At 38.2% G+C, this 14048-nt stretch overlaps 1 protein-coding gene across 8 annotated transcripts in view; it reads right to left on the reverse strand.

Annotated features, from left to right (window-relative positions):
• MSR1 (macrophage scavenger receptor 1) overlaps window positions 1-14048 on the reverse strand; it is a 457630-nt gene that overhangs the window by 250272 nt on the left and 193310 nt on the right. For 7 of the 8 annotated variants that reach the window (XM_079908915.1, XM_079908914.1, XM_079908921.1 and 4 more), the window contains one exon: window positions 5280-5390. The exons of the other annotated variant lie outside the window; for it this stretch is intronic. The gene's annotated coding sequence lies outside the window, so the exon portion shown is untranslated. The remainder of the gene's footprint in view (window positions 1-5279; window positions 5391-14048) is intronic. 8 annotated transcript variants of the gene reach the window in all.

The following is a 14048-nucleotide window of genomic DNA, read 5'->3' on the forward strand; positions in this document are numbered from 1 at the left end:
AATCAATCAACTCGTTTTTTCTAGACCTTGTAATTTACTTTTTTTTTTTAACATGGACTGTAACTCAACATTCCCCAGGACTGAAATTATATCTGTTCTGAAGTAAATACTATAAAAATACAATTACAAAATTTTTGAAAGACATTTTCCAATAGTTGAATTATGTCACTATGATTTATAAAATTATATATTACTTCAAGAGAATTCAGAGAAAAATATTCTATCAGTAAAACCAATCTTTACTTTGAAGAAGTCATTAGCTAATTATGTATTATTCTAAGGGAGAAGGTAGTGGTGGGTGCAGTCAACCTTGTATGAGAGATTTTCTTCACCTGTGGTCCTAGGAGACCTCATCCTTTCAGGCCTCAAGGTAAGCTGTCATGTGCACTACAAACCAAGATTCAGGTTTAGATTAAACCTGCAGGGTCCACAGAACAATTTATCCCCTTGACAAATCTTTTCTGCTGATTAAACAATGGAATTTTATGGCCCATTTCTTGAATAATGTATTTGAGCTTGTTTTATGTGTACCTGCCTTAAGTTGCTGATCCTATAAAACTGAAAGCTGACTATATCGTCTTGTCAAATTTTTGTGGATACACATTTTCCTAATTGGATTTGTTGATTTATTGCTAACAAAGATAAAACTTTCTGCTTCAGCCACTTATCTGGGTTGTAAAATTGCTTCAACCCGAAAGCAAATTGTATGAATCTGAAAAAAGTGCTTGAAGTACATTTAACCACAAAAATATTAACTTAACAGAAATGAAACAAGCAAAGAAATGACACATACAGTCTGCTTCTTTAAACTCTGGAATAAAATTATTAAAAGTACAGCTATTTGAGCAGAAAAATAGACTGTAGCAACTACTACCATCTACATTTTCTCAGAGTACAGAGTCAGTTTTACAATTAGTTTTCTATCAGAATATTATAATTAGTGGTAATCAATTTATCAACATTTATAATTACATTATTTGTGAAATATAACTACAGGTATTGTATAATTAGTATTCTGTAACTAATATTTAAACAGGAAATAAGAAAACAACCCCTAAAGTCTACAGGGAATACTTATAAAATCTCAAAATCTCATAGCAGGCAGTTGAAAATGCTTTCCTTTTTGAATCTTTATAAGGAGGAAAAGGTATCTTCACAATTTCCTCCCCACATTTTATTCTGTAATTCCTAGCTAGCCTAGAAAACAAAGATGGTTGACTGACTTTCCATTTTAGGCTTCTACTAGGTAGTGGGAATTTTGCATACATTATTACATTATTTAATAACATGTTTGTTGTTATGTTGGAAATCTATTTATTGTGATGTCTGATATACACACCCACTTGGAAAAGTATAATCTATCTTATCCAAAGTAAATAAAAATAACACATTTTCATGTTTGGAAAGCTCTCAGTGTATCTTCGTGTCACAGAACACACTTGTGGTACTGCCACACCTAAATTAGCACTATGCCTGGCAAAGGATGGCTCCCAAGAACCAATGAATCTTTCCCGTCTAACTGAAGAAAAGCTGAAGTTCTACAACGAGTATTCAGTTAGAAGACAGAAAAAGCACTTTCAAGTAATATAATATAAAACAACGTCTCTGTAACTAAAACTAGTTTTAAAATTTGGCTAGTCTCTAGACCTAACATGAATTCACACTTGTACCTCCTGAGTGCATTCTTGAATTTCTTCCATACAAATAGTGCAATGCAACACCATCACTTCACCATTTGGAATGCTAGAAATAAGCAAGTAGAGAGTAGAGTAGGAAAAAACCACTGGAGAAAGCAGCTTTGTCAAGGGAGCATAGCAGAAAACATAGATTCTATGTCCTTGCCTTGGACCTGAGTTTGTCTAGGAAGCCATGCTGTGCACCATATTGGGGTTAGATCCTATTAGCACCAAAGGAGCTAAGTAAATTATATAGAGCATGGAGAAGCTTACTGTTATAAAGTGTCACAATTTAATGTTCCTTGAGAGTCATGATACTGCAGAAGGAATAACCCAACAGGTATCCTAACTTCTTCACTTCAAAGGTCAAGTTTCAAAGGAAGTTGAGATACCAGCCCAACATGCCAAATCACTTTTCAAACTTGCAGTACTGTATCCAAAGTAAATGTTCAGCTCTTGTTTTCCAAATTCTAATCAATAACCACAGGGGATCACTGTTGGGTGGGAAAAAATGCAACAGAGGACACTTTGATGGAGGAGTGAGTCGAAGAAGAGGAAAAAAGAAACAGATTTATTCAGCAGAGAGCTACAAGGCCCATGATCTGTCTTTTTAAGACACATTGATCCTAACTGACTTTCAGAACCAATGTATTTGGCTTAAGGAGGGAGCAGATAACCTGGAGAATACTTGCAATTTTGAATAAGAAGATGGGTGCTTTTTTATAAAGCAACAAACAGAAGCACAGAATTTTGAAGTCATTTCAGAAAAAAAATCCAACTGCTGGAATTCTACACATTGGAGCTGGCAGTGAAAGGTGTCATACAGTCCAGAATTTATTTTATGTAGGAATGAGAAAATAAGATTTTTAGCCTTCCTTTTCTAAAAACAACACAAATGATTGCCCAACATAAGCATCTCTGCCAGAAAACTGACAAATGTTGCCTTTGCTTCATTTTTGCAAATCTGGATCAGAATTAGGAGAATTTGGCCCCAAGTTACCAACCTCTTTGTTTTGGTGCTATAAATGGTGAGAAGGAAGCAATTACAAAGAAAACAAAGATTTAAACAAATATTGACTGCAAGCAGAGAAATAAAAAATGTAAACCAACCAACATTATAATTTATCATTCATATAAAAAAAATCCAAAGATAGGGAAGGTAATATTTAAGCCCTCAAATACTGGATACACTCCAGGCAAGAAATTTCAAAAGCTGCACGTAAGACACTCAATCTTCCAAAATGGCCCCCTTCTCCTTTATTCACTGGTCCACTCCAAGCATTCTTTCCTTTTATATTTTAGGGAAATTATTAAGTTTAAAAATGCCTAATTTTCTTGGGAATAGCCAGTTAACTTAGCCCTGGTCACCTGTATCTGGCTAGGCCTTTGTGGCAGCTGATAATTGAAGAGAGATACTTTTAATCTTCCAATTCTCTAAGATTATAAGAATAGGAAAACATTCTCATCAAAGTCTTTGTACAAGTTATTTCTCACACATGGAAGAACCTCACACTCCATAATCAAGGCCAACGTCTGTCATGAATGTTTCCCTAATTTACTCAGCTTTTCCTCCTTTTCATAAACTTCCTCATACCCAAATACAGTTTTTAGATGATTTAATAAATTTACAATCATTATCTTTCATCTTATTCATATTAATTTCCTTTTTATAATTTTTAGTTTTTCCTTTTTTAATGAAGTATAGTGGATTTACAATGACGTGTTAGATTCAGGTGCGCAGCACAGTGATTCAGTTACATATATATACATACACACATACACTCTTTTTCAGATTCTTTTCCTTTATAGGTTATTACAAGATATTGAATACAGTTCCCTGTGTTATACAGTAGGTCCTTGTTGGTTATCTATTTTATATATAGTGGTGTGTATATGTTAATCCCATCTTCCTAAGTTATCCCTCCCCCTCCTTCCCCTTTGGTAACCATAAATTTGTTTTCTATGTCTGTGAGTCTATTTCTGTTTTGCAAATAAGTTCATTTGTATCTTTTTTCACATGATATTGCTTATATGTGTAATTTGAAAAAAATGCAAATTAACTCATTCACATTAATATCTATTAACAAAGGGGGAAGAGTCTGATTTTCCTACTGGGCTATTCCATTGTGATACCTCCTTTCACATATTCACACGATGTTAGCCCAATAGGTCTTGCTCACCTTCTGCCCTCTTTGCTCTCAATGCAAAATGTATAGCAGAAGACTGAGCCCTATGTGTGCCCAATCAATTCTTATGTTGATATACCTGCTATGTCTGCTGTTCATTTGCCAGTTTCTTTTAAAACAGTTATTATTCACCATTCCAATCATATTTGGGGAAAAGGAAATCACATGAGGGCATGTTTTAGTTTTACCTTCAGCATGATGATCTAGTAACTTGTTTCTCCCTTGTCCTTGTTATTACTAAAAGCTCATAATCTTACTGTTTGTTATACTCATGATTCTTCAATTTGTTTTTTGTTGCAGTTTTAATTCATTAATTTGTTCAACAAATTTTTTTGGAGTAGGCCCTACAATGTCATTGTGCCCTACAATGGTCATTAGGGATACATTTAGCAAAACGGTCCTCATCTCTAGGGTGCTTTTAACCTGGTAGGGTAAACAGAGATTAATTAGATATCACATCCGTGAATATATGATTACAAGTCATAGTGAGTAATACTGAAGGAAAAGTTCAGGTGTTGGAAGAGTAGAGAGACCAGACTTATTCAGGAGGACAGAGAAAGCTCTCCAGGAAGATTATTTGAGCTGTTCTCTGAGGAATGAATGGAGTGAGCTAGGTGGGACAGAAAAACAGGATTAATGGAAGAGAAAAATGCAGATAGAAAGCCTCTGAGTTAGAAAAGAGCTTAGCATCCTGAAGGAACTGAGTGAATACAGTTGTGGCTCAGTGCATGGCACAAAGCGGAAATTGGTGGGACCTGCGGCTGGGGAGGGCAGATTCAGCATCGTGGTGTAAGTGATCTTAAAGATCATGGTCTTTCTTCTCAGAGCAGTGGGAAGGCACTGAAGGGAAACTACTCTGACCTTATCTGTGTCTTCAGATTATCACTTTGGCTTCAGTGAAGAGAAAAGCCTAAAAGAAAGTAAAAGCAGAGTTGAGGGAATTATTTTGGGTGAAACTTCTTTTGTCCAAGTGAGAGATGATAGTAGTTTGGACTAGAATGTTTTATAAGTGATAAGAGAGATTTAGAGTAAACTGTCTTGTACTCAGGAATGGATGGTATATGAGGGAGTGAGAGAGGAGGTCATGAAATGGCCATGGTGACAGGGGGCTAGAAGCACCATCCCAGGTGTGATTGCTAATGACAAAACCACAGCGTGGCTGCCCGGCAGTCCATGTATGACCACCAGATCTCAGCTCCAGAGATAGCACTGTAAGTCTTACTTCTCTGTTAGGGGTTGGAAGAGAACAGATGTACTCTCTACTTCATTCTTTTTACTGAATTCATCCAACCCCCTTACTTTCATGAAACACGCATTGTGCTAAGTGCTTGGACATAGCTCTGTGTCCAATCAGGAAGGAGGGCGGTAAATGGGCCTGTGCTTATAGTACAGTGGGGTGGGAACGGGAGGGGCTCACCCAGGGCGCTGCAGAAGCACATGGAGGGGATGCTGACTCATCTGGAAGGTCCAGTAGGGCTTACTGGAGAAGCTGGCCCCCTCTTGGAATGTGCAGGGTGATCAGCAGGAACTTGACGGGAGAAAAGTGGAAAGAAAAGGCCATCAGAAAAAACCAAACATGTGCAGCAAAGTCAGATTCTAGAATCTGGCTGAGCTTTCCAGAGCAGGGCCTCCGCAGGCTCAGATGTAAAAAGACCTGGGGCATGAGAAGGTAGGAGAGCCATGGTTTGTTTCCTCCCAATTAGTTGGAAACAAGCTGTCTAACTAGCACAAATTGAATAGCTGATGTCATACACTTGAGCCGTTAAAGGCTTCCTTGTACTGCTTGTGACAAATTTGTGCAAATCATTTCTCCCACCAGATTGTAAGCACGTGTAAAGGAGAAGCATGATGTAAACATTTATCTGACAGAGCTGAGGCTGGTTCTGAGTTCATCAAAAATACTCCAGAAGAATTATTAACTGGCAGATAGAAGTAAACTTTCTTGAGATAGATACTTCAGGTCATTGAAACCAAATATATATATGGCTTGAAACTTCTTTTTCAGACTAACTAGATATTTTGTACATATTATTTGTCAGACTGATGAGTACAGATAATCAAACTTCTTTAAATTTTCAAATGGAAGACCAAAGAGAAAACTTGAAGCTGGTAATGGTGTCAATTACAGCTGTTAGCGGCACTTTCTTAAGGAAGCAAACTAAATTTCACGGTAACAAATGAATATTCACATGTTCTATTTAATTGGCAGGGAAGTGCCTATTTTTAAATCAGCAAGGAGACCTTCAATTCAGATTTAGTTTCATATCAATTCCCTTTATCTTCTTCCCTGTAGCGTTTGCTCTATTCAGTATGACAAATTTATGCTTAGATTGTTTTTAAAACTGAGAACCTGCCTTTTATTTTTTAACATTTTTATTGGAGTATAATTGCTTTACAATGGTGTGTTAGCTTCTGCCTTATAACAAAGTGAATCAGCTATATATAGACATATAACAATAACTCGTCCCTCGAGTCTCCCTCCCACCCTCCCTATACCATCCCTCTAGGTGGTCACAAAGCACTGACCTTATCTCCCTATGCTATGCGGCTGCTTCCCACTAGCTAGCTATTTTACATTTTGCAGGGTATATATGTCCATGCCACTCTCTCACTTCATTCCAGCTTACCCTTCCCCCTCCCCATGTCCTCAAGCCCATTCTCTACATCTGCATCTTTATTCCTGTCCTGCCCCTACGTTACTCAGAAACTTTTTTTTTCTTTAGATTCCACATATATGTGTTGGCATACAGTATTTGTCACAGGGTGCTCTCCCTATGTTTTTCTCTAAGAGTTTTATACTGTCTGGCTTTACATTTAAGTCTTTAATCCATTTTGAGTTTATCTTTGTGTATGGTGCTAGGGAGTGTTCTAATTTCATTCTTTTACATGTAGCTGTCCAGTTTTCCCAGCACCACTTATTGAAGAGGTTGTATTTTCTCCATGGTATATTCTTGCCTCCTTTATCAAAAATAAGGTGACCATATGTGCGTGGGTTTATCTCTGGGCTTTCTATCCTGTTCCATTGATCTGTATTTCCATTTTTGTGCCAGTACCACACAGTCTTAATTACTGTAGATTTCTAGTATAGTCTGAAGTCCAGGAGCCAGATTCCTCCAGCTCTGTTTATCTTTCTCAAGATTGCTTTGGCTATTCACAGTCTTCTGTGTTTCCATACAGATTGTGAAATTTTTTGTTCCAGTTCTGTAGAAATGCCTTGGTAGTTTGATAGGGATTGCATTGAATCTGTAGATTGTTTTGTGTAGTACAGTCGTTTTCAAAATGTTGATTCTTCCAATCCAAGAACATGGTATATCTCTCCCTCTGTTTATATCATCTTTAATTTCTTTCATCAGTGTCTTATACTTGTCTGCATAAAGGTCTTTTGTCTCCGTAAGTAGGTTTATTCCTAGGTATTTTATTCATTTTCTTGCAATGGTAAATGGGAGTGTTTCCTTAATTCCTCTTTCAGATTTTTCATCATTAGTGTATAGGAATGCAAGAGATTTCTGTGCATTAATTTTGTACCCTACTACTTTACCAAATTCATTGATTAGCTCTAGTAGTTTTCTGGTAGCATCTTTAGGATGCTCTATGTATAGTGTCATGTCATCTGCAAACAGTGACAGTTTTACTTCTTCTTTTCTCATTTGGATTCCTTTTCTTTCTTTTTCTCCTCTGATTGCTGTCGCTAAAACTTCCAAAACTATGTTGAATAATAGTGGTGAGAGTGGGCAACCTTATATTGTTCCTGATCTTAGTGGAAATGGTTTCTGTTTTTCACAACTGAGAATGATGTTGGCTGTCCTTTTGTCATATATGGCCTTTATTATGTCGAGGTAGTTTCCCTCTGCGCCTACTTTCTGGAGGGTTTTTATCATAAATGGGTGTTGAATTTTGCCAAAGCTTTTTCTGCATCTTTTGAGATGATCATATGGTTTTTTTCCTTCGATTTGTTAATATGGTGTATCACATTGATTGATTTGCATATATTGAAGAATCCTTGAATTCCTGGGATAAACTCCACTTGATCATGGTGTATGATCCTTTTAATGTGCTGTTGGATTATGTTTGCTAGTATTTTGTTGAGGATTTTTGCATCTATGTTCATCAGTGATAGTGGACTGTAGTTTTCTTTTTTGTGACATCTTTGTCTGGTTTTGGTAGCAGGGCGATGGTGGCCTCATAGAATGAGTTGGGGAGTGTTCCTCCCTCTGCTATATTTTGGAAGAGTTTGAGGAGGATAGGTGTTAGCTCTTCTCTAAATGTTTGATAGAATTCACCTGTGAAGCCGTCTGTTCCTGGGCTCTTATTTGTTGGAAGATGTTAATCAGTCTCAATTTCACTGCTTTTGATTCTCTGTTTATATTTTCTATTTCTTCCTGGTTCAGTCTCAGAAGATTGTGATTTTCTAAGAATTTGTCCATTTCTTCCAGGCTGTCCATTTTATTGGCACATAGTTGCTTGTAGTAATTTCTCATGGTCCTTTGTATCTCTGAAGTGTCAGTTGTTACTTCTCCTTTTTCATTTCTAATTCTATTCAGTCTTCTTTATTTCTTGATGAGTATGGCTAATAGTTTATCAATTTTGCTTATCTTCTCAAGGAACGAGCTTTTAGTTTTATAGATCTTTGCTATTGTTTCCTTCATTTCTTTTTCATTTATTTCTGATCTGATCTTTATGATCTCTTTTCTTCTGCTAACTTTGGGGGTTTTTTGTTCTTCTTTCTCTAACTGCTTTAGGTGTAAGTTTAGGTTGTTTATTTGAGGTGTTCCTTGTTTCTTGAGGTAGGATTGTATTGCTATGAACTTCCCTCTTAGAACTGTTTTTGCTGCATCCCATAGGTTTTGGGTCATCGTGGTTTCACTATCATTTGTTTCTAGGTATTTTTTGATTTTCTCTTTGATTTCTTTAGTGATCTCTTGGTTATTTAGTAGTGTATTGTTTAACCTCCATGCGTTTGTATTTTTTACAGATTTTTTTCCAGTAATTGATTTCTAGTATCATAGTGTTGTGGTCGGAAAAGATACTTGATATAATTTCAATTTTCTTAAATTAACCAAGGCTTGATTTGTGACCCAAGATATGATCTATCCTGGAAAATGTCCCATGAGCACTTGAGAAGAAAGTGTATTCTGTTGTTTTTGGATGGAATGTACTATAAATATCAATTAAGTCCATCTTGTTTAATATATCATTTAAAGTTTGTGTTTCCTTATTTATTTTCATTTTGGATATCTGTCCATTGGTGAAAGTGGGGTATTAAAGTCCCCTACTATGATTGTGTTATTGTCAACTTCCCCTTTTATGGCTGTTAGCACTTGCCTTATGTACTGAGGTGCTCCTATGTTGGGTGCATAAATATTTACAATTGTTATACCTTCTTGGATTGATCCCTTGATCATTATGTAGTGTCCTTTGTCGCTTGCAATAGTCTTTATTTTAAAGTCTATTTTGTCTGATATGAGAATTGCTACTCCAACTTTCTTTTGATTTCCATTTGCATGGAATATCTTTTTCCATCCCCTCATTTTCAGTCTGTATGTGCCCCTAGGTGTGAAGTGGGTCTCTTGTAGACAGCATATATACGGGTCGTGTTTTTGTATCCTTTCAGCCAGTCTATGTCTTTTGGTTGGAGCATTTAATCCATTTACACTTAAGGTAATTATCGATATGTATGTTCCTATCACCATTTTCTTAACTGTTTTGGGTTTGTTATTGTAGGTCTTTTTCTTCTCTTGTGTTTCCTGCCTAGAGAAGTTCCTTTAGCATTTGTTGTAAAGCTGGTTTGGTGGTGCTGAATTCTCTTAGCTTTTGCTTGTCTTTAAAGGTTTTAATTTCTCCATTGAATCTGAATGAGGTCCCTTCTGGGTAGAAGAATCTTGGTTGTAGGATTTTCCCTTTCATCACTTTAAATATGTCCTGCCACTCCCTTCTGGCTTGCAGTTTCTGCTGAAAGATCAGCTGTTAACCTTATGGGGATTCCCTTGTATGTTATTTGTTGTTTTTCCCTTGCTGCTTTTAATATTTTTTTCTTTGTATTTAATTTTTGATAGTTTGATTAGTATGTGTCTTGGTGTGTTTCTCTTTGGATTATCCTTTATGGGACTCTCTGTGCTTCCTGGACTTGATTAACTATTTCCTTTCCTGTATTAGCAAAGTTTTCAACTCAACTATAATCTCTTCAAATATTTTCCCTGTCCCTTTCTTTTATTTTTCCTCTTCTGGGACCCCTATAATTCGAATGTTGGTGTGTTTACTGTTGTCCCAGAGGTCTCTGAGACTGTCCTCAATTCTTTTCATTCTTTTTTCTTTATTCTGCTCTTCAGTAGTTATTTCCACCTTTTTATCTTACAGGTCATTTATCTGTTCTTCTGTCTCAGTTATTCTGCTATTGATTCCTTCTAGAGAATTGTTAGTTTCATTTATTGTGTTCTTCATCATTGTTTGCTCTTTAGTTCTTCTAGTTCCTTGTTAAACGTTACTTGCATTTTCTCCATTCTATTTCCAAGATTTTGGATCACCTCTTCTGTCATTACTCTGAATACTTTTTCAGTTAGACTGCCTATTTCCTCTTCATTTGTTTGGTCTGGTGCATTTTTACCTTGCTCCTTCATCTGTTGTGTGTTTCTCTGTCTTCTCATTTTGCTGACCTTACTGTGTTTGGGGTCTCCTTTTCGCAAGCTGCTGGTTCATAATTCCTGTTGCTTTTGCTGTCTGCCCCCAGTGGCTAAGGTTGGTTCAGTGTGTTGTTTAGGCTTCCTGGTGGAGGGGACTAGTGCCTGTGTTCTGGTGAATGAGGCTAGATCTTTTCTTTCCGGTAGGCAGGTCCATATCCGGTGGTGTGTTTTGGGGTGTCTGTGGCCTTATTATGATTTTAGGCAGCCTCTCTGCTAATGGGTGGGGTTGTGTTCCTGTCTTGCTAGTTGTTTGGCATAAGGTGCCCAGCACTGGAGCTTGCTGGTCATTGAGTGGAGTTGGGTCTTAGTGTTGAGATGGAGATCTCTGGGAGAGCTTTCGCCGTTTGATACTATGTGTAGCCGGAAGGTCTCTAGTGGACCAATATCCTGAACTCATTTTCCCACCTCAGAGGCACAGGCCTGACACCGGCCTGAGCACCAAGACCCTGTGAGCTACACAGCTCAGAAGAAAAGGGAGAAAAAAAGAAAGAATGAATGAAAGAAAAATAATATAAAATAAAGTTATTAAAATAAAAAAGAATTATTAAACAGAAAAAGAATTAAAAAGTAACTTAAAAAAAGAAAGAAGAGAGCAACCAAACCAAAAACAAATGCACTAATGATAACAAGTGCTAAAAACTATACTGAAAACAAACAAACAAAACAAAGGACAGGCAGAACTCTGGGACAAATCATAAAAGCAAAGCTTTAGAGACAAAATCACACAAAGCAGCATACATATACACACTCACAAAAAGAGAAAAAGGTTAAATATATGTATATCATTGCTCCCAAAGTCTACCGCCTCAATTTTGTAATGATTCTTCATCTATTCAGGTATTCCACAGATGCAGGGTACATCAAGTTTATTGTGGAGATTTAATCCACTGCTCCTGAGGCTGCTGGGAGAAATTTCCCTTTCTCTTCTTTGTTCGCACAGCTCCTGGGATTCAGTTTTGGATTTGGACCTGCCTCTGCATGTAGGTCGCCTGAGGGCGTCTGTTCTTCGCTCAGATAGGACGGTTTAAAGGAGCAGCTGATTCAGGGGCTTTGGCTCACTCAGGCCGGGGGGAGGAAGGGGTACGGATGCTGGCGAGCCTGCGGCAGCAGAGGCTGGCGTGAGGTTGCACCAACCTGAGGCACGCCGTGCGTTCTCCCGGGGAAGTTGTCCCTGGATCGCAGGACCCTGGCAGTGGCGGGCTGCACAGGCTCCCCGGAACGGGGGTGTGGAGAGTGACCTGTGTTCGCACACAGGCTTCTTGGTGGCGGCAGAAGCAGCCTTAGCATCTCATGCCCATCTCTGGGGTCCGCGCTGATAGCTGCGGTTCGCGCCCATCTCTGGAGCTCATTTAGGCGGCGCTCTTAATCCCCTCTCCTCGCACATCCTGAAACAATGGTCTCTTGCCTCTTAGGCAGCTCCAGACTTTTCCTGGACTCCCTCCCGGCTAGCTGTGGCACACTAGCCCCTTCAGGCTGTGTTCACGCAGCCAACCCCGGTCCTCTCCCCGCGATCCCACCGAAGCCCAAGCCTCAGCTCCCAGCCCCGCCCGCCCCGGCGGGTGAGCAGACAAGCCTCTCGGGCTGGTGAGTGCCGGTCGGCACCGATCCTCTGTGCGGGAATCTCTCCGCTTTGCCCTCCGCACCCCTGTGGCTGCACTCTCCTCCGCGGCTCTGAAGCTTCCCCCCTCCGCCACCCGCAGTCTCCGCCCGCGAAGGGGTTTCCTAGAGTGTGGAAATCTTTCCTTCTTCACAGCTCCTTCCGAGAGGTGCAGGTCCCATCCCTATTCTTTTGTCTCTGTGTTTTCTTTTATCTTTTGCCCTAGGCATGTGGGGAGTTTCTTGCCTTTTGGGAAATTTGTGGTCTGCCAGCATTCAGTAGGTGTTCTGTAGGAGTTGTTCCACATGTAGATGTATTTCTGATGTATTTGTGGGGACAAAGGTGAGCTCCACGTCTTACTCTTCCACCATCTTGAAGGTCTCCTATCTCAATTATTAAAGTATTGTTATAGGGAATGGTTTATGCATATTTTTGAAATTTCATCTGATCCTTTCTTGGTTTACTAGAAAATCCTAACGATTATAAAGCTATTATTGTCTTGAAGTCACTAAGGTTGAAACTGCATATATTGTGACAGTCCTCAGAGATGTGTAAGGTCTGCCTTCCACCTAGTAATTCAGAAAGCCAGCTTCTTTCTCTCTTGTGATTTTGCCATTTCCTGGGACATTGGAGTCCTTTGCTCTCAGCTTCATCGTGGAACTCGAAAACCTGCCTAACTTTTAAGTGATTTTATTTACTTAAGTATAGGTATTTTGGACTTTATGGGATGGTTCAAGAAGTGACTGTATTGCCAAATGTAAAAACCTAAATCATCTTCCAGTGTTCAAACCACTAACAGTCTTCAACAATGTCCACCCAGTGTATGTTTGACTGTTTATGTTTGACCAAAATATGTGTGGGTGACACGAGTGTATTATAAAGTAAAGAACTAGAAAAGTGGACTCAAGAATTCCAATCTGGATCTTTAAACTCTGATCTACACTTCCATGAAGTAAGTACTGGCTGGACTGCTGTCTCACTGTGAAAAGTACTGACTTTCACTTCCTGCTATGACCTTATATAATTTATCCATTTGTGCTTCCTGTTTGCATCTGGTTATCATCTTTAATCAGCTTACTTCCCAGCAGGGGAGGATTTATTTCTGTTGCTGTCTTGCTGTTTTGCAACTTAAATTGTTTTTGCCTTTAAGTTTCTTATACTTTTTCTATTCCTTAACCTCAAAGGCATGCCAACATACAGCAACAGTGATTGTAAACATAAAACTGTCTATACGTGTGAAGGTCAAAAACGTACTGTTAAGAAACAATCAAATGCTGTTCTGAAATTTTGTGTGTATGCTATGTATATCTTTGTATATGGTAACATGTATCCATTTAAATAAATGTAAGCTAATGTTCCTGTTAAAATTCTTTAAAAAACACTAAATTTTTAATATTTGAAAATAGCTCTCAAGAATCATTTCCCTTAGAACTGATGAGGAAACAGCAACATGACCAGAAACAACATTAACCAAAGGAAGCACCAGGGCCTGAACAATGCTGGAAAGCCAAACTGAGGGCTCTCTGCAATGATCCACAACTTGTCCTGCAATTTATATTCTATGTGTGGGCAGAGAGTATATTAGGCATGTTCACCTGTGTATCCTGAATGCCTGACACACAGTACAATTTTATATTTATCTTTGAAGCTTTCATTTATGTTGAATTAACTGGTAGGCAACTTTACAGTGATTTTTAATTTACTTAAATTGTACATTTATGATCTTTATTTAGAAGAAATGATATCATTGGTAATCCCTGGGATTTCATTGGTATTTGTGAGGATGTTGGTGAAATATTATTTGATAATAGTTCTGTATGACTGGTTGGTAAAAAAAACTATATATAATTAGCAGTATATCTTTTTCTAGAACTAGCAATTTTCTGTTGCAGGTTATAAGTTTATTGTCTTG

This window comes from Stenella coeruleoalba (genome assembly GCF_951394435.1).
Source record: "Stenella coeruleoalba genome assembly, chromosome: 21".
Lineage (NCBI taxonomy): Eukaryota > Metazoa > Chordata > Mammalia > Artiodactyla > Delphinidae > Stenella > Stenella coeruleoalba.